This window comes from Notamacropus eugenii, chromosome 5 (assembly GCF_028372415.1).
Source record: "Notamacropus eugenii isolate mMacEug1 chromosome 5, mMacEug1.pri_v2, whole genome shotgun sequence".
Taxonomy (NCBI): domain Eukaryota; kingdom Metazoa; phylum Chordata; class Mammalia; order Diprotodontia; family Macropodidae; genus Notamacropus; species Notamacropus eugenii.
Window position 1 is genome coordinate 61196590 of NC_092876.1, and position 21657 is coordinate 61218246.

Below are 21657 nucleotides of genomic sequence, written 5' to 3' on the forward strand. Positions count from 1 at the left end.
GCTCAGAAGAGCTAAGTCTAACTCAGTCGGTCACCACACAAGGCTGTTACCGTACACAGGGTTCTGGTTCTGCTCGCTTCACTCAGCATCAGGTCATGTAAGTCTGTCCAGGCTTTTCTGCAGTCCACCTGGGCACCATTTCTTATGGAACAATAGTATTCCACTATTAGATAGCATTTTTCATCATGAGTTCCTTTACAACTGTCATGGATAAGTCCTGACAGTTAATCATCATTTCAGTACTGTTCCTACATTATACTGTGCTCACTCGAATTCTGCTCACTTAACTTTGTTCCAGGTCATATACATCTTCCCAGGTCTTTCTGAAACCATGCCACTCTTCATTTCTTATACTACAACAGTATTCCATCATAATCATACACCACAATTTGTTCCATCATTCCCCAAACGAGGGGCATCCCCTCTGTTTCCAATTTTGTGTGACAATTTTGTCACCACAAAAAGAACTGCTATATTTCTGTACATATGAGTCCTTTCCCTTTTTGTTTTTTTCATCTCTTTGGGATAAAGATCTTGTAGTGGCATTTCTGGGTCAAAGGTTATGCACAGTTTTGTAGCTCTTTGGGCAAAGTTCTTGACTAGTTTTTTCAAAAAGCCAAAAGAATCTCTTGAATCAAAATTTCCTCTCTACTGGAAGGTCTCAGCTCTGGTTCTGGTAACATCTCCATTCCATTGAAATACTTCATATGATATACAAGTTTGGCTTTGCAAAAGAATTTTAAATAGTCCATTAACTAGTGCAGAAGAAGGAACAGAATCAGAGAACATTAGAAATGGAAGGGATCTTAGAGATCACCTAATCCAAATCTTCTCTCATGGGATCAATGGGAAAACAGAAGTCCAAAAAAGGTCAAGGAATTCCTTCATGGTCACACAGCAGAGCTGAGATAAAAACTCAGCTTTTTAGTCTCTTACTCCAGTGCTCCTTCTAATGAGCTGGATACTGCCTTCTCAACTGAAATGTAGCTTAGACACATAAGAAAGTTACAAGAAAACATGTCCTAAGTACTCACTGTGTACTAGGCAATGTGCTAAGTTGGAAATACCAAGGCCAAAATAAAACAGTTTCTACTCTCCAGAAGCAAACATTTATTACCAAGAGAATTCCTGAGTTTCAGAAAATTTTCAAGTCCCTCAGGGTACCCAGTTAAGCATAATACAGGTAAGCTGCTCTTTCCTCTATCATATAAATTGATACAGGACTTAGAGATGGGGGTGGCAGAGATAAGAGACTGACTCTAGCCGGCAGAGTCATAGAGGGAATAGATTATGAGATGAGAGGTAGACCATCTAGCTACAGGCTTCATTTTCTTTACCTGTAAAGGTTTTGTGCTAGAAGACTAAAGAATGTCCATCTCTCCCCACGTTTCATTTGAATCTAGAACTACTGGGGGGTGGGGAGGGTGTCAAACAGCATGCTTCCAATTACAAGGGGAAATTGAAATGTACAATAATAGAGCCAGAAAGAAAGGTTCATCTAGTTCAGCTCCCTCATTTTACAGAGGGGGAAACTGACACAAGGTCACACAACTAGTAAGCGGTGGAGTCAGGCCTTAAATTCAGGTTTTCCTGACTCTGGGTCTGGCTCCCATTTTAGCCATCTCAAAGATTCTCTCCTCTTCCTCTTCTGCTCCAATATGAGAGCATGTATTAAAGGGACAAGTTTAGGAGAAAATATGATACGTTACATTTTGCGCTGTTAGACTTGATCTTTTAGTGATTTGATTTACCAGCACATGGGCAACTTTTTCAAGTAACTAGCTATTTTGAAAGTCAAAACTTTATCCAGGCATACCTGGTCCTCTACACTCTCAAAATGCTCAGCTTTTCTTACATTATTTCCCTCCAAGCACTCTATGCTCTACTCAAGTCTACTTGGATGCCTTCACTCCCCTTCATTCCCCATTACCTTGTGATCTAACTGTTATGGATCTTTTGCAGCCTGACTCAAATCCCACATCCTCCAAAACTTATTCAATCCTCCATCTTGCCCCTTTGATCTCTCATAGCCCTATGAGATGTATGCCTGTAATGCACTTAGGTAATATTATATATTTTTGTCTGCATGTCTCCTCTCCTTTTAGGACACAAATTCCATAAAGGCAGAAACCACTGTTATCTAACCCTTGTATCTGCTATAGTGTTCCAAATGTTTGTTGTTCTGAGTATGTATCATGGAGTTAGCCATATTCTGATTCAGCAAATTTAAAAAATCATCATTTCTATGAGCATTCTGGATAGAGAGGAGTGAAAACCAAGTCACGCTATTGACTGTAGAAAGCGTGAAGGTAGAACAGAGAAGACTAACGTATCTAAAAAGAGACAAGCCCATAAAGGGGAGCTCATTAACAGTACAGCCATAGCTGGATGACTTGAAACCATTTTTAGAGTCAGAAGAACCAGACAGAAAAAGCTACAACTATGGCCTCTTGCAAATGAGCATGGCAGCTAAATAATTCCTTTAGCAAGTACGTTTAAAATGGAAACGAAGTTCCAGCCCAATATTGCCTTCGGCAGGCTCACTTCGTCGCCATGTTGAACTTACACACTTAGCAGTCAGAATAGGGAGCAGATTTTCACCTCTCTCAATTTCAGGTGGAAAGTTTGAGATATTCCCATTCCATGTGAGTTTGCTGTTGTGGTTAATAATAATTATAGCATTTAAGGTCTGCCAAGGGGAAAGGGACTTGATCCATAATCATGCTGGTGTAAGGCATTGCCCGTGAGGAAATTCCCTTTACCAGTGCCAGTCAGCACTGGTAAACTACAACTCAAAATTCAAGAACTGCTTAGGGTGCGGCGCAGTCAAATGGAATAATCCTCTCCTCAGTCACACAGTCAACAGGAGTCCAGGGTGAGACGTGAATCCCAAGTCATCCTGCGCTAAAGGCCAGCCTCTATCTCCTTGGCTTATTTGCAAAGAACTTCAGAAACAGCCTCCTCTGAGTCTCATAATACCCTGTAAGGGGTTAAGACAGGGCTGGGGAACCTGTTGTCTTGAGGGACACACAAGGCCCTCTAGGTCCTCAACTATAATCCTTTGACTGATCCACATGTGGCCCCAGGTTCACCACTCCTAAGTTATGTAAATCGTTCCCATTTTACAGGTGAGGAAATTGACTTGCCTATGATAATTAAATTGCAGAAAGAAGTTGACTACTATGGGTAACAGGAGTTTTTTCATTGAGAGTTCTCTACATGAAGTCAAAACTCCAGTCCCATTTTCTCCTAAGAATCTAATTATATAAATTATAGTCCATTGATAGATAAAACTGCAAAGGGATAAAAAATTTTATATTAATATAAGTTTATATTAATGTAAATAAGTAACAAGTTTTGCATTAATGTAAAAACTCCTATAAGGTTCAATTTAAAATATAAAGAAAAATTTTCAGTGCATCTGCACCAAATTTATTTAATTAATTTTATTTATTCATTCATTTATTAATTTAATAAATAAACCTTTCATCCCCTCCAATAGTAACTAGTTCTGCTATATTAAACTCAAGGGAGCTGATGACATCACTCAGTGAAAAAATGTACAAAGAGAAGAGGACCCAGGAAAGCAACCTTGAGCTATACCCACAGCTGCGATGATTGGCCAGCAGAGTAACATTTCACTAGTCAAGCTCTTAAAAACAATATTATGACTAAAGTATTATCACACAAATGTATTTTTCAAATAAAGTTTCAGCTTCCCAGAGAGAGCAATTCCTTTTTTCCTTTTACTTAAACTCATCAAGGCCAATAAGTTGTCAGGAACTGTCAGCTAGGCATTTATCAAAAAATAAAAATTAAATTAATGGTATTTGTCCATGAGCAAAATAAATGGTGGCTAATTCTTTAACCAGAAGGAAATACTTCCAAGTATGAGAATGTCTAAGATACCTACAATGAAAAAGTTTCTACTTACTCTGAAGTTTCATTTATACCTTTCACAGGAGAATTTAAAGCAGTAAAATCTATTACCTGTTACCAAAACAAAATACAAAAGCCACTGAAAATAATTCCAAAAAAAATTACTTTCTAAGTATCTTTATCAACAATTAACACGGTTAAGAGGTATCCGGTATAGTAAGAAACTTTCCGTTTGACAGATAGAAAAAAATTGTCTTAATTGGATTGAGGCAATACTGTGATAAAAACATAGGGATATTGATTCCTGAGCACCATAAATCCAAAAAAGCTAATTAAGAATGGATCATATCTAGTGGGTCCTCCAAGCCACTACCCAAGAATAACCAAGGTTGAGTTCTAGCTCAAGAATCCCAGAGTGTCCTGAAGGATTTACAGAATATATCTGTGTACTCACAATATCATTCTACTTCTTTCCCAATATGCTAAGCCTATAAAGATTTCATATACTTGTAAAACATATGGAAGTAAAGATTTCATAACTTGGTCCCAAATATGAGCCCTATTCCCTTCTCCTTAAAAGGAGAAGCTGGCTAGAAGAGCTGGCTAACAGCATTGTGGGTTGTTTTTTTTTTTTAACGACAAACTGTAGGCCATGAAAAAAATTAACCTTAAAAAGTAGAGTTGTTTTTTTTTTTACTTAAGTGTCTGAATCATATATCACAGTTAGCTTGCTTTCTAATATACAGTAACTTTCAGAGTTTTGGAAATGGGATTTCCCATCATACTTTCCCAAAATTTCTTGGCTTCTGTCAGCAGTTGATGCTCAATGAAAGTTTCTAGCTGTTACTTCCATTCTCTTCCCTGGGAACTATAAACCCACCACAAATAAAATAATAAGTTCACTATCATCCAACTAAATTTTGGAAAATGAAAACTTTTCTATAAAGAAACAAAAAAGAAAAATTACAAAAAACCTACATCAAACATGTTTAAGAACTAGAAGTAATCTGTAACAAAACACTTAATTTTGCCTTTGATAAATTATCGTGGGCAAACATAGAAGTGAAATTCACAAACATTCCTTGGCTTTTTCCATTCTGTTCCTCATTATTAATGACCTTTTCTTTGGACACAAACCTCAAGCTTCACCTAATGCTGATGTTCTGGTCTTCTGCAAATGTTAGCTAAGGATCCAACATCCATCAAAGATAATGCTTTCTTTCATAGGGTAACCCAAAGGTTTTAGTACTAGTACTGTGAAAATGCAACGCAGGATCCTCAAATACTGTAATTCTATATTTCACGCATTAAACTTCCGTTTCATCATTTTTATCCTTCTAAAATAATCATTACTGACATATTACGACATATTATATTGTCACATTAACGACATATTTGCAGGAGTAACAAATATGTAAAAGTTGATCACAGATCAGTGCTAAAGTTGAAGTTACACATTTTCTATTGCAAAATCTGGCTAAGGTCTTAAAATCTGAAAGGTTAAAAAGTTACTATAAATTAATGGAAGTAAGAGCAGGAAGAATAATTAGGCAGAGTAACTAAAAGTATGCAAATCTGAAAGGTTTTCTAATCTCTTGGTTTTATAAGGCATTTTACATAAAAAATGGAGGTGATGCTCATTGTCACTTTTCTACCTGAGAAGGATGAAAAAATTAACACGCATAAAAAAAGCATTTCTTTCCATAAAATTAAATCCATAAGTCTGAGTATTGCTAATGTAATAATGGTAATGGAGGAAGATAAGCCTCAAATTTTCCAAAAAGCAATGTCTCCTGGGGAGAGGGTTACCTTTATAGATTCTAAGATTTCCTATCAACAGTTGGCTACCTTTCATGAGAAGTTAGGAGTCCAAAAAACTTTTATTTCTTTATCATAAGGTACTATGAAGAACACACACTGGAGGATAATTATGCACAATAATATTCTCACAGCAGAGAAAAGAAGCATTCTAGCCCAACTGTCTAGAATACAAAGTTCAGTATGCTGAATCCTGTTTTCACGTTGATCGCTATTTATTACTGGGAATATACTTCTTTGTTTTAAAGTCTCCCAAGACAAAATGGCAGTGTTTAAAAAGCAAATCCTTTTTGGGAGGGTGTGGGGGCAAAAAGGGGAAGGAGAGAAAAACTGACCTAAACAACAAAGTAGTAATTTTCAGTTGGTCCAACAATCCCCATGTCTAGTGACAACCAGGAATGACAATTCAGGCAAGCTGCAGACACCATACTAGCAGGGAACTCATTTTGAGCTAAAAGGTAGAAGACAAAATCACAACAAACAAAGTTTTTAAATGGGGGCAAGATTCCCCATGCAATGACTCCCATTTTCACAGTACTTTGCCAACAGCCCTGGGAGCGATGTGGCTTCCATTTCACATGTAGAGAAGAGAGGGTCCCTAAAGGCTAAGTGACCAGGGTCAAACAGAAAGCAAGCAGCAGTGCTGGAAGAAGCAGCCAGGGTTTCCAACAGAGTTTATTCCACTACAACCACAGCTGCCTCCAGAGGCAGCAGAAAGAGTCCTGAACTTGGACCAAGGCCCTCACTTCAAGTCCCAGCTCAGCTCCACAAGTAAGACCTGGGTGACCTGGATGAGGAAGTGGGTCACTTCCCCTCTGTGGGCCTGTCTGCTCCCTCATCAGTGAGATGACCTTTCAACTCCCAAAGGGAGAGCCCTTTCCACTAAACCAGTATGTTCCCTGGAGAGCCCACAGGGAGTCCACACTCTGGCTCACATTAAGGGCCTGGATTTCTAGCTCTCTGTCCAATGATCCTTTGCACTCCACAGACAAACCATTCATGGCATCTCTGTCCCGGTTTAGCCTTTTTTGAAGCACCCATAATGACACCTCATGCATAATTACCCTGTAGAAGGTGCATATGCTGGGCATTACCCAGAAAAGACTACTCCACTGATTTCTTCCAAAGACTCTTAGGGTGTCTTCTACTTTCCTTTCTCACCCCAATCTATACCAGCTGGCCATGGTTTAAGCTGTGCTCTGGTGTGAGGAATGGCCATCCCCATTTGACCATTTCACAATCATTTATTAAGGACCTTTCGTAAATTACTCTGCAGAGCACTGGGAGAATAATGTACACTGAGATAAACAGGTAATTAATTATCAAGGCACAGACCTTGCCAAAGCAGGCAATGGGACAAACAAGGGATTCACAGCAACTGCCTTGGGCACCACATGAGGGAAAGCAAAATGATAAACATTTTCACATTCTTTAAATAAATGTACATTCTTAATAAGAAAACTCTACTTGGGTCCCACGGAGTGGTTTTTGTCCCAGTCTGCATTCCATCGAAGACTGAACACCTCCAGGGCCAATGCCCATCATCCAAGGGTTACATCTCAAACCCTTGGCCTGGGTGTGAGAAGGAGCCCTGGGCCAGGGCTCAAATCTCAGCTGTCACCACTTGGTAGTGGGTGGTGACCTTGAGCAATGCGATACAGCCAGCACTCAGCCTCTCCATTTCTTCCTCTAGAAAATAGGGCTAATACTGCCACTACCGACCTTACAAGAATATTGGAAAAAAACAACTTTGTAAACCTTTATGTGCCACTGGAATGGGGCTTGTGAGGAATCAGATCTATGATCTCACTGGCACACTGGAGAAGTCCCACATACCTGCATCGATGGATCACAGTCTGAATCTTGGGTCTAAAAGGCCAAAGGCCTTTTCTACCTCTCCCCAGAGCCTGACATCATACACTGCCTCCTCTCATCCCAAATTCTTAGCACTATCAAATCTAAAGCTGTCACTGATCAAAGAAGTTTCTTCAAGATGGCTGGACATAACCAGGATCACAACACCAAATTCAGCCCAAAACAACACTTAGGGCGGTGGGATGGACCTAGTCAATTCACAGAGGTGCCACTCAACCTCATCAGTTTAGAAGGCAGCAAAAAGACAGGTGTCATTGTTTACACAGCACATGCTTTCTAACAGCCTCTGGCTTTTAATGGCCTAGAAAGTGGCTTCTCAACAACCTAAATTCTTCCCAGGTGAGAGTACAAAGGTAAGGAAAACTAACCACCTAGTGTCTACCCATAAAATCTGCACGCTGAAAAGTGAAAGTGGTATAAAGGCTGCCATTTGAATGGCATTTGTCTATTTTTTAAGATGCCTAGGTAAGAAAATGAATAACAGAACATTTTTATACTATTCTCTTGCAACTACAAAGACACAGCCCTTGATAACTGTAGTCTCTATTAACGCTGGTACTTACAAATGCACAAAACCAAAAGGCACATTCCCAGGAATATATTAGCCTCAAGGCGTAATAAAAATCATGCTTAAGACATCAAACTATTTTGAACATATGTAGGATATTTTGTGATAAAATACTAATGCTTTAATACTGAACAAGGATAAGACATTTGTGTACTATATGCAAAGACTGAAAACTAGCCCATGCATGGAGAAATTTAAGCGGCAAGATGTGCTCTGAGCCCTCACTGGAAAACATTATCAGGTGATATCAGAAAATAAATATGGAGCACAGAGAACCAGTGGCATTTGCTAGGCTTTATAAATGTGCATTTCCAAGAAGGAATATTTTTAAAAGTGTCCTCTGCTGCTGTCTCCTACAGGCTCCACCAATGGGCCACTATCTCCCTCACCTCCTGCCCTGGACCCCACTCTGCTCTAATCTTCAAAGTAAGCCTCAGTGGGATAGAACAGCTCAGGAAGGAGCTCAGGGCAGCAGCTACTTCAGTGGGGGCAGGAGTCTGTTAAGGTGCCTCATATCTTTCCGCATATCTTGAAAAATGTTTTACTAACAGAAAAAATCCTGAACCATCTTAACTTGGTTTCTAAATCTGGACATCCCAGAAAACCTGCTTTTTTCACAGAAACCATCGAACCACAGCTAAGTATTGCATAAATGCTATAATGTAAGAACTCTGCTCAAGCACCACTGTCCTGCAGGAAGCCCTTCCTGTCCTGTCCTCACCTTCTAGTGATTCTGTAGCTGCCACCATCGCTTCCCCAATTCTGGGAAAAACTGATCTCAAACATACTTTGTGTTGAGAGATCTGTGCACATGTTATTTCTCTCAATGTGTAAGCTCCTTGCGGGTGGAGGCTATTGCACTGTTGCCTTTGTATTCCCCACACCTGGCCTAGGAGGCAACTGATCAATACTTATTGATTGAGAGAGCATAAGGAGCTAAAGTTCTTCCTCCTAATCAATTATGTTTAAATTAATTTATCTATTAAACTGTTTTAATTTACCTACTAAACTCTCAGATTAGTATATCCCTATCACAATAAAAAAAGACCTCAACAAAACTAGTAAAAGAAATCACATTATTCCACTGTCAAGATGTTTAATCTCTCTAAATCTCAAATTCCACCCTATTAATCAGGAATAATACCATAGTACTGACCACATCTAAATGTGAACTCTAAATACTGCTGCTCTGATGCTGTAAGAGGGTCATTTGAATATACAAAGTTTTCCTTCAAATCCTGATATAAACAGAAAATGCAATGGTTCTACAGAGGCCTTTTGGGGACAGCCAAGTTTCAAACCATACACTTGCTGTTAACGTAACAGAAAGGATCAAGAACCCAACAAGGACCTAAGCAGCCACTCTAGAACATGCTGCAGCCACCTCCTCTTCTCAGGCCCACAGGACTGCTGCTCCTGAGGCCAGGTCACACTTGCTCTAGAGTCCCCAGGGGCCTCCCCCCTCACCAGAGAGCCCTGCTTTTGGCGGGCTGCTTCTTGGTCCCTCCCCTTTTTCTTGCCTTGAAAGCTAAAATTTGGTTTTTCCTGAATTCAAAGCAAATTTGCCTTCCCCAGGATTTCTCCATGAATTATAGAGAAAACAGAGCATTTCCCCTGCAAGGCCTTCTAATCCTCTCATCCCTGGAGTAAATGAGCTCCCGGTACTGGGTAGGAGGCTCGAAGGGCCTTCTCAGGATCTTCCAATTCAGAGATTCTATGAAATGAAAACTCAATTTGGAAGAATTTACAGAAGCAGGCTAACAACTCCCTCTGGCTGAAGTCAGCATCATAATACAGGGCTTCCTTTCTACAAGATGACCAACTTTCTTTTTCAAATAATCCAGAAGAAAAGTATAGGAAGCTTAACAGAACAATTGCATTGCAGAAAAGTGGTCCGTTGGGCAAATTTTCTTAGCATCATGAAATTCAAGATGGAAAAAAAAGAAGGAAAATATTCTGTTCCTGATGACACAATTAGTAACTGCTTGAAAATACAAGTATGTGCAATAAAACTGAAACTGGCATACCAAGAGAGTTAAATTCATGCAAGGTGGAGAGGAGCAGCTGGTGAAAAGAGATTCCTGATCTCATAAAACTAAAAGTTCCATTACATTTTCCCTCTCCGCCTTCACAACTAAAGGTAATTCCTTTTAAAATCTCTTTGTTCTAAAGGCCTTTATCTTGTTCCCTACTGGGTCCCTAATTGTTTGTTTGTTTAACAGCCCAGATTAGAGCCTTAAAGCACTCTTGCACTGTTTGGGATCCTATCCCCACCCCACAATCTTCACCCAGAGAAATGTGAAGAGGTTTATTTACATAATGCATTATTTCCCTAAGTACAGTTGCACAATCAATAGCTTCCTTTGGGCAGCACATATCTATACAACGAGATTAAGCAATCTGAAATCTTGATGAAAATACTATAATCCCTTCCTACACAGTGATCATCACACATTCTATTCCATAATCTTAAAATTCAGTTTCCAACTGGAGAAATTATTTTTCAGTCTGAATTTTATCAACCCAAACTAAAGTTCTCCTTTACTAACTATGCATGACATGCCTCCAAGGTAGCAGCCCAAACAAATTAAACATCATGCTAATAAAAGCAATAACCTTACTCATTCTTTTCATGAACAAGTATTTCTGGAGCTGGTGAGCTGCAATTACTACCTTCTAAAAATGAATACTGTATTTCTCCCTAAATGGTCAAACCATCCGATAGTGACTGAGTAACAAAAATCACCAGGGTAAAGTAGGCAAGGACCTCTAAGGCCATCTAGATAAAACCCCAAACAGGGCAGCAATCTGGAAGAATGGCCAGCCTCCATACCTAAATAACAGTGGTGTCCCTGTTCTTTGGAGCTGGGCTCAGATCTGTGTCCAAATCCCAGCTCACATTCTCTAACAACATGACCCACTCTAGGCTGCAGTTTGCTCTGTGGGAATAATATCTCTAGTACGAGCCACCTTGAAGGGCTGTTGTGAGGAGCAAATGAAAAGGCACATATCAAAACACTTAGCAAACCTTCACGTACTATGTAAGGGTCACTTACATACATTCCATTTCTGAACAACTTGAATCACCGGCAAGTTCTCCTTGCATTGGACCCCACAGGGCTTATCTGCAGCATCTGCCCAATGCTCCTTCCTAGTTCCGCTCCCAGAAACTGACATTAGGCAGAACTTGGGCACTAGCTCCAGAAAGTATATGTCACTGAAACCTCACAACACCCTAAGTGTTAGGCCCTATCATCATTCCCATTTTGCAAGTCAAGAAGATGATGCCCAGGGGCAAAGTGACTTTCCCAAGATACTGTGCACACAACCAGTGCAAGAGTCGAGTTCTGAATCTGAGTTTTGCTGACTCCGACAAGACCACTCTGTCTTCCCGTGACACTGGCCTGTGGTGGCAGCTAAGCAGAACCAGCCTGCTCTTTCTCCTATGTGAAGGCCAGTCCTTCACATGCTGAAGACAGCTATCAAGACCCTCATTAGTATTCCCTTCTCCAGGCTAAATAAACACCCTCAGTACCTTCCTCTAACCCTTACATGGCCCAGCCTCTAGTGGCCATCCTGGACACCAGTTAAACCAGCTGCTTAGGTATATTCCAAATGCAAACCAATAGGAATATCAAAGGACTGAACCTGGGTTTCAGAACAGATCCTGGAGAGATCTCCTCAGGCAGAACAAGCATCAGTTGGTAGCTGCTGCCTAGTAGCAGCCTGTCTTCACAGGGCACTCCACAGCCCTGAAGCACCTGATTGGCCCCAATAAAGAGGAAGAGACTTCCTTGACTTCTTGGCCACAGCTGGTCCAGGTCCAGCTATCAACTAGTGAGGATTAGGACTAGATGAATTAAAGCACTAGGGACAAAAGTTCTGTTCGACACATCAAGGAGAGGCGGACCATATTTCACAAAAGGCAGCTCAGTGGCATAGTGGATACAGCACAGGGCCTGCCACACATACAATTATTAGTTGTATTAAAGTCACTGAACCACTGTCTGCCTCAGTATCCTCATCTGTAAATCAGGGATCATAACAGCAGGACTGCGGTGAGGATTATATGAAATTTGTAAAGTGCTGCCCAGTGGCAGGCACCCAATAGGCACTTAACAAATGCTTTGTTTACTTTCTTTCCTCCTTGTCTTTTACCCCCTACACTCAAAGAATTTGTTTTAACCACAGGACTAATACTTCTATCTAAAACCCCAGACCTTCCTTAATCAATGGTACCACCACTATTAAAGCAATGTAACTCAGCCAGAACTACATCTCGATTTCATTCCTTCACACAGAACAGGACAATCTTAGGGCCTGGGACAGTTGTCATTCACTCAATTATTTCAGAGTAGCAGCTCTCCTGACTTCCAAAGAGCACCCAGAAGTAGGTGAGGCTGCTTTGCTCCCAGCAGGATATTTAAATGCTAAGGAGTCCCCTATCAGTCCCATATTAGATTCCTTGGACTTCCTGCCTTCAGTGTCTCCCAAATCAAACTATCTTACGCACTTCAGGCAAATTAATCTTTCTAAAACATTGCATTCTTCAGCTGTGAACTGGTCTAACTATTCCAAAAAACAATCTGGAAATATGAAAGACAAGTGATAAAAATGTGTGTCCGTACCCTGTGGCCACAGGATCTCACTATGGCACATATACCCCCAAGGAGGGAGGTCAGAGGAAGAAGTAAAGATGCAATACAGATCAAATGTTTATAAAGACAATTTTTTGAGAGGGCAGAGAATGGATGACAAAATGGGACACAGTAATGGCTCTACAAGGTATGAAATCTGTATCTAACAGAATGATTATGGAACATGAGAAATGAGGAGTTCAAGGAACAACAGGAAAAGGAGAAATAAAACAAGAGTGAAAGTGGACCAGAAGAACAACATCCACAAGAGTCATAACCAGATAAATGAAAAGACTCATCAAAGGAAGACAAACTCAGGAAGTGTAATGTCCACACATGGGCCCAGGGAATGGGTCTCAAAACCTCCCTCCCTCTTCTTGCCAAGCTCACCTGATCAGACCATCCTGGCTCATTTTATTTAACTCCTTGTCTCTGTCACAAGGGAGAGTTCAGGTGGTGGATAAAGGAGTAGAGGACGGGATGGTGGGTTGGGTGAGGAAGGCCAGGGTCTAACCAGAAATGACTGATGAAACTTAAGGCATCAATAAAACCTTTGAAAAACTGCTTTCATCAAGTCACGCTTCTTCAGGGAAGCAAAGCTCCAACTCCTCCAGCATTTGTGCATTATAAAGCACTGATGGACCCAAATTATTTTCCAGTTGCATTTGTTAGTATGTCAAAACATCAGACCAGACCACTCTCTTTTTTGTTGTTGTTGCTGTTTTATTTTTTTTAATTTTTATTTTATTTTATTTTTTAATGTTCTACAATCACTACCATAAAATTTAGATTTTTAACCCACCCCCACTCCCCTCCCTCCCCAAGATGGCACACAATTCTATATAGGAGCTACATATACTTTCCTATTGAATACGTTTTCACTATAGTCATGCTACTCAGACGAACTAAAATAAATGGAGGAAATCATATAACAAATCAAAACATGATACACAAATTCACACACACAAACATGATCTGCTACATTCTGCGAATGAACTCCACAGTCCCTTCTCTGAGTGCGGAAGGCATTTTGCCTTAGAAAACCATTGGGATTTTTTTTTTTTAAGTTCTTGCGTTATTACGAAGTTCCAAGTCCACCAGAAAAACCTCTCACACACTGTGCAGACCATTCTCTTGATTCAAATAAAAACACCAGATTCATTCTCAAATCTCCCACATTCTTTTTTCTCTTTTCTCTCTCACTTCCCTTTCTTCTTGTCAAGTTCTAACTTTTACCACATCCTTCAACGAAGTTAAATTACTGTGAACTCCATGTCACGCTGACCTCCTGGCTTCTCTAAATCCCTCTGCCACTTACTTTCTATGGCACTACTTAGGGCACTTTATCCTGTGAAACCCTGAGCTATTATTTAAATGTTTCTAGAGTTAGGAAGACCTTAGTTCAAATCCTGACTCAGATATTTACTAGCTGTGTGACCCCAAGCAAATCATTTCATCTCTGCCTGCCTCGGTTTTATCTGTAAAATGGGGATAATAATAAGGACCTACCACTGCCCATGCTTTGTGTAAGGATCAAATGAGATAATATTTGTAAAGAGTTTAGCTTCCCCAACTGCTTCTCCAATATAGTTTATCCTTCTTCACCTGCAACAGATGTTGCTCTGAATGCCAGGCTCTGTAATGCATCTGGATTTTTTCCACCAGTTTTTACCTGGGTAGAGAGGTTTGAGTACTTGCCACTCAGTGCCAAGGCAGGGGACCCAACTAATACAAGGTGCCTTCTCCCCTGGAGGCCCATTCATTTTGTAATGAAAGGGTGGGTGATGGGTAAAGGGGTCTTCTCTCAACTACTTGTAAGGGAAGCCAGAGAACTCTCCAACTCAAGCGCTCCATAAGCTTCCTTCCCTCCCAAACTCTTCTGCCCACTCCAGTCAAGCACTCCATTCTCCTAAGGTTCTCTCCCTCAACTGCCCAGGCTACTACTATCACACCTTACATCCTATCTCCAGAAGAGATTTCAAAGAGAAGGAAGCATTCATGTACACAAATCACAGCCACAGAATGCCTGTCAGAATTATGCCTTTGAAAACCACACGTCCCAAGTATGTGACCTGGTAAGGGAAGGCAACCTCCAAGCTCCTCTCACCCACAGTTCTAAATACTACAAAGTATAGGTGGAAGGAAGGTACCTGGGATTGCTTTACCACAAACTTGCCAAAAAGTAAAACAAGGACAAAATTGATTAAATGAACATACTTTTGACAACTCTATGAACTGGATTACTAATATTCATTCTTGATAAAATCTGGAACTGTTTTCAATTCACATTATAGTGAGCTCAAGTCAAAAAATCAGATTAGGACCTTTGAAATATGCTCCCAAATGATCTGTGCAACCATTCTTCAATGCCTGTAAATTGGAGGGGTAAAGTGGAAAGCGTTCAGGGATCTGGGAGTCAGGAGCTCTGGTTCAAATCCCATCCCAGCCTCAAATTATAACTTGTAAAGAATCTATGATTTTGTCAGTGGTATTACTTTTACCACACACCACACACTTTAACTCTCCTATGCTTTAGTAAGTAGAAGGGGCTGCGCATGAGGCACTGGGGTTGAAATAATTTGTCACCAGTGATTATCAAAATAAAAAAAATACCAACTCTGTGGTGTCAAGCTCATCCAAATGTAGTTGAACTGGTTCTCAGACAGCAGACATTCAGTCTGTCAGCTGGCCTATACTTTTCAATTTGTTATATCCTCTGAGGGCTTATGTTCTTCAAGTTCAGCCTTCAAGAACCTGGGAGCATTCTCTAGGCCAGTGGTATCCTAGAAATGGCCACAAAACCAAACAAAAGGACTTCCGTGGGTCACATATTGACTTCATTTTAAAATGTAATAATATCTGTACTTTACTCTTTGTTTTGTTAAATATTTCCCAATTACATTTTAATCTGGTTGAGACTGCCCTTGGGGATACTGTGGACCACTGGTCATATGTTTCACCCCTCTGCAATAGGCCCCAAGGAGGCATAAGAAAAAGGCACTCGTGGAAGAATAGGAAAATAAGCCTGGAATTCTCATAATTGCCTCTTCCTGATTTCCAGCCTTTAATTTCACTACCTATGAAGAATGAGATCTCCCTAACTGATGTCAATGGACTGTTCATTTTTTTAAATGAATATTGCTTTTGGTGCACAATGAGTTCTAGTAAATCAGCTACAAGTTCATAACTACCTGCATAAATCAGTGGAGAACTCTAGCAGAGTTAGGTTGTAAAAACATCTAAAACTGGTTGGCTGAGAAGAACTAGAGAAGCAGAAAAGGTCCTGGTCCAAATCTCAGTTTTGAGACCAACTACCTTTGCAGGGCCTGGGGCAAGGCCTTTTCACTTCCCCACTTCCCCTAGGTGTTTCTTGGGTTTTTGGGGGGAGGGGGAGGCAATCGGGGTTTATCGACTTGCCCAGAGTCACACAACTGGTAAGTGCCGGAGGCTGGATTTGAACTCCTGACTCTAGGGCTGGTGCTCTATGCACTGCACCACCTAGCTTCCCCTTTCCCCTAGGTTTCAATGTCCTCATTTATGAAATAAAACAGCTAGACAAGGAATTTGTTTCTCGTTCTTTTAGCACTAAAACCCAGGATCACCTACCTAATTCTGCTTTCATTCAGCTGAAATTCAAAACCATAAGGGACGGCTACTACTGGAGACTTCAGAAGCTGAGGGTCCTCCAGCAATTTCACAATGGGGATTTCAGTGGCACTTCATCCTAAAGCCACCATGGAATTTTTCCTCTTGCTTGAGAATTCAACCAGTTTCATTTATGACCAAAATAAAGCAAGTTTCATATGATCTAAAATAACTCCTAGTTTTACACCCCACCCCCACCCTGCCCCAGCACAACTGGCCCCATATCTCATTAAAGCACTTTATTCCCAACCTTCCTTGCCTTGGACACCTGACAAAAGCAGCAGACTAAGCCCTCCCCGTGCCAATGACACCATCTCCAAAGACAAAGAAATACACGTATTTCAGTCAGTAACTAGTTAAGTGTCATGCTCTGACAGCAAGGCCCAAATCCAAGGCTGAGTTCCTAAGTCACTTGCCTCGACCCTGCTCCACAAGCTGCAGAATGCACCTTCAAAGTCAACCAGTCATCTCAAAAATGTCTAGCACTGGTCACAAAGGACCAAGTAAGAGATGCCAGTGGATTAGTCAGTCAATCAATAAGTGCCTACCCTGTGTCAGGGGCCTATACTGGGCCCTGGGGATGCGAGTACAAAATGATCTCCACCACTAGGAAAACAAGTTGAATCGCATGTCCTACTGACAGTGGATCACCAGCACTTTTTCATTAATGTGGCACAAGGCTTCATCAGGAAAAATCCACTTCCCTACCTTTAAGTGGAAGTGATGAATGCAGGAAGAAAGGAAAGATTTCATTCCATCCTGAACTTGCATGTGCTAACAGCTGGGACAAGGTTGCACGGCTAATCCCATTTCTGCCACCTGCCAACTGGGGGCAAGGCCCTCTCCCATTCTGGGTCCCAGGGTCCCTTATACTAAAGTACAGAGGTTCATGATCCATGGGTGAAAATTCTTCTGTGACTAGCAATGGAACTAGGAACAATCGCTGATTAAAACCAGACACCAGAGATTTAGGGATTTGCTTTTTTTTATTTTAAGGACACCTACCCACAAAGAGCTTACATTCTGCTGGGGCAACGATCTATACAAGTCTAAGTATGTACAAACAAGGTAAATACAAGGTGATTTGGGGAGGAGAAGTAGCAAACTCTTCCAGAAGAGAAGGTGGCCATTGAAATGAACTCTGAGGGAATTGCACAACTCCAGGAGGTAGTGGCAGCCAGTTCCAAGGTCCACATTGGAAGATCAGCAAGTAGGCCATCCTGGCCAATACATTAAGAGGAACAATACAAATGAGTCTGTCAAGGTGGGCTGGAACAAGCTATATTTAATCCTAGAAGTAGGGACTTACAGGAGTTCATGGAGGAGGTGAGAAACATGGTCACAACTTCATCTAAGGAGAATCTCTTGGGCTCCTTTGGAGCCAATGTCCTGTGTGAAAAATGTATCAGGGCATGGAGAAACTGGAGACAGAGACCAATGAAGAGGTTCCTGCAAGCGAAGGTAAGGAGGGCCTGCATCAGGGTGGCAGCAGAGCAGGGGCAGGGCAGGGATTCAAAAGATATTGTTGGAGGTAGAATCAACAAGACTTAGCAACTGACTAGATTTCAGGGCTGAGGGAAAATGAAAAGTCTTGGCTGTAAAACCCAGCAACTAAAAGAATGGTGGTGCCTTCAACACAAGTTTAGAAGAGAAAAAAACAAAATATGCTTTATCCACAACGCACTTTGAGATACCTACAGAACACTGAGTTTGGTTGCAGGAAAACCTAGTCAACACAAGAAAGTGATGATGAGTATGAGGAATTCAGAGAAATGTGAGAAGATTTACATGAACAGGCCTAGAGTGACATAAACAAAACCACAAGGACAAGGCACAAAAATGTAATGTAAATGAAGGGAAGAAGGTCAAACTGAGTATCTGCAAATGAATAACGATCCCAGAAAACAAATAATGAAATATAACCTAGTCCTCTTGGCAGAGGAACTACTACTTAGGCACAATTCCTCTTACATACATGTTGGATATGGTCATTCAGTTGACATTTTTGCTTAACTGTTTCTTTGATAAAGTTCAATCAAGAAAGGAAGGATAATTTCAAAAATGACCATGACTAAAAATCAAAAGGTATCAACATTTTTTTTAAACTTAATTGACAAAATTTTGACCATAACTTAAAACCTGTGCTCAGTAACCTGCCACCTCTGTGACTTCAGAAGACCAGAAATACCTAGTAGTGACCAGGCACACAGCAGACACTTAATAAATGCTTATTTATTCATTCATTTGAGCTGGAGTTGTGAGACTACAGCACTCACTGCAAGCCCTAGCAGCACCCTAGCCCTGCCTACCTCAGGACCTTGGGACCAATCTCTCCTCCTTCTTCTCTGCCCCTCCTTCTCTCTTCTCTCCCCCTCTCTGTTCCCCTACTCTCTCCTTTCCCCTTCTCTTTCCCCCTACTGTCTTCTCTCCTCTCTGGCTCCCTTCTCTTATGGCCTGTGCTTCTCAACAATTCAGTTTAATAACCACCTGTATGTAGGGCATGCCTCAGGGCACAAAAATGAAGTCTCATGTCTAAGAGCTGAGTTCTGTAAGGTTTGCAAAGAAAGGGCTTTCCTCTCAACAACAGGAGGTGGTGCAAATAATTAGTCCACTTGAGAGATGAAACTTAGAGAGCTGCAATGAAGGGCCCAGGGGCTTGCGGCTAGAAATAATATCCATAACAACTCACAATCCTTGATTTAAAGTAGTTTACGAATCACATTCAATGTCTGAGACAGGACCTCTGCCCCAGCCTCTAGACTCCTGTCTCACTTTGCTTCCCTAAGCCCAAAGCAGCTGTATCACACAACCCCTGCCCTCAAAGAGCTTATAGTCTAGTAGAAAGAAGACATGCACACAAGCAACTCTGAGGTAGTATGTCCTAAATACACAGGAGAGGGTAAGAGATTTGGACAGCTGAGATCCCTCTTGGTTAGGAGGCTGTGGGGAGGCCTGAGGCCTTCTCTAAAAGAGCATTCAAGGTGAATGCGGCTGTTGATAGCCCCAGAACCTAGAGGGATCTGGTGTCCGAACGGGTACAGCCACACAATGGGCGTGGGCCTGAACTCTTGGCAGAGCAGCTTGAATGATTTCACTGAATCTAACTGTAGCCAATTCAGTGAAGGAAATTATAAGCACCTCAGTTATCCGTGGATGTGAAAAAGAATAAGGCCATTTCAATGGAATCCAAAGAATCATTTCCCAAGAGACAAGGAAGTTTTTTTTAAATAAAACAGTCCATTCCTACAGACAGCTTCCTTGCTGATACAGAGATTCTGCTCATCAACGAAATCAAAACTATCTCAAACACATGCACACATGCACGCACTCATTCCCAGAAGGCTCAGTGTACAAACCTGGCTGTCCAAATCACTGTCACAAAGCACAGAACATAGAAGAGTATAAGGAGAAGAAAAGACATGGCCTTCAATGCTGAAAGTGAATGTGAAAATAAAACAGTGAGACGATAGAAAGCAAAATACAAATTGGCTCAATGACATGGTTTAAGATTTATCTATAGGGACATGACTGACGTGAAAATGCGTTTAATAAGAATGCATGTGTAGAACCCATATAAGATGGCATGCTGTCTTGGGGAAGGAGGGGGAGAAAATTTAAAACTTATGGAAGTGATTGTAGAAAACTGAAAACAAATAAATTAAATTTTTTTAAAAAAGATTTGTAGGAAAAATAGATCACTGACCAGCCCTCTTACCAGAGTCTTTATACATTGTATTATCACTCCTCTACTCAAAAATCTTCAGTGGCTCCCTCCAGCCTTGTGAGCAAAACCATTCCCAGCCTCATCTCATATGACCTCCTTACCTCATCTCATACTGCAGACACACCCTAAACTTTCTACTCTACTGCCCTCACTTGGGACATCTTTGCTCACCCTCTCTGATCTGTTGGATTCCTCCATCTAACAACCAGCTCAAATGCCAACACACTGCAGGATGCATGCTTTGATCTCCCAAAACCCCTGGAATCAAAAAGGACCAGTATGGCCGTGCGTGAAAGTCATTTGTAGCGATATCGTATCTCCCTCCTAGACCATAAGCTCACTAAGGTCATCTAAACATTCTCTCTTCTCTTCCCCTTAACTCCAAGCTCAACAAACTGTGGCCACTTCATAACTGAAGGCTGAAATAAAAGAACCTGCCACCTTCCAAATCCAACTGAGTCAGTCCAGAAAAACTACTGACAGAAAACACACTCAGATGCTCAGAACAACTGTTCAAAATGGCCATTAGCATGGTTTTGCTTAAGAAAGAAGCTTTTTGGCATGTGAGCACAACCTAAATTGTTTCAAGTTACCCTGAAAGTGAGAAGCTTCAAGCTGGTTCCTCTGAGTTAATAACAGCCTCATGTTTCTTAGCATTTTGGCTAGAAGTGAGACAGATACATCTCAAGGTAAATATTTTAAAGTACCAAGTTTCAGCCACACATTAATTAAATCCAGCATACAAACTCCTCAAGTGGCTGGTGCAGGGACATCCTGTGGCAGTGCCCATTTTACAGCTTTGAAAACTAAAGATTCTTCTAGATGAAGTGGTCATACAGTTAGTAACAGAGCAGAATTAAGGTGTCTGCCCTCCAAAAGCTGATCCCCATTTCCAGTGGCAAAAGTACACACACACTCTCTCTCACACACTCTCACACACACTCACACACACACTGCTGCCTCTAGGTAATAATATATTCCTTTCCTGTCCTTAACATTTTTTCATTTCAAATATCAGAAAGTAAAAGAATTTTCAGGTTGCCTTCCATCTGCATTATTATAACAATCAACTCTCACAGCCAAAAGAATTTCACTCAGAGCAGTTTCTTTAATTGGCATCAGCCAGATTAAGTTATTCGTTTTTCTATTATTATGTTTTTGAAAGCCTGTTGATTTCAAATTCCTCACTTACATTTGCTATTTTTCCTAACATGAACAGGATGCCCAGGGCTCATTTTTGTGCCACTGCTGCAAATTTACAGATGCCACACTGACCCAGCAGTTCAATTCAAAACACCAACACCAGTCTTTCTAAGACAGTGCCCTGGTAAGAGTACCATCCAACCATGCCCATCTGACTCTGAGCTTTTTTTATCAATTTATCACACACTGACCATGTGCATCCAAAACAAATACTGAACTCCAGGGACGAGGGTAGAAGAGCCAAAACCTCGCGTCAGACCACCAAGGATGGATCAGACCACCTGGATGGTGCTGTTACTAGCTATGAT

The 21657-nt window shown here is 41.1% G+C and overlaps 1 protein-coding gene across 11 annotated transcripts in view; it reads right to left on the reverse strand.

Annotated features, from left to right (window-relative positions):
- EIF4G3 (eukaryotic translation initiation factor 4 gamma 3) overlaps positions 1-21657 on the reverse strand; it is a 386245-nt gene that overhangs the window by 362198 nt on the left and 2390 nt on the right. The window lies entirely within an intron of this gene.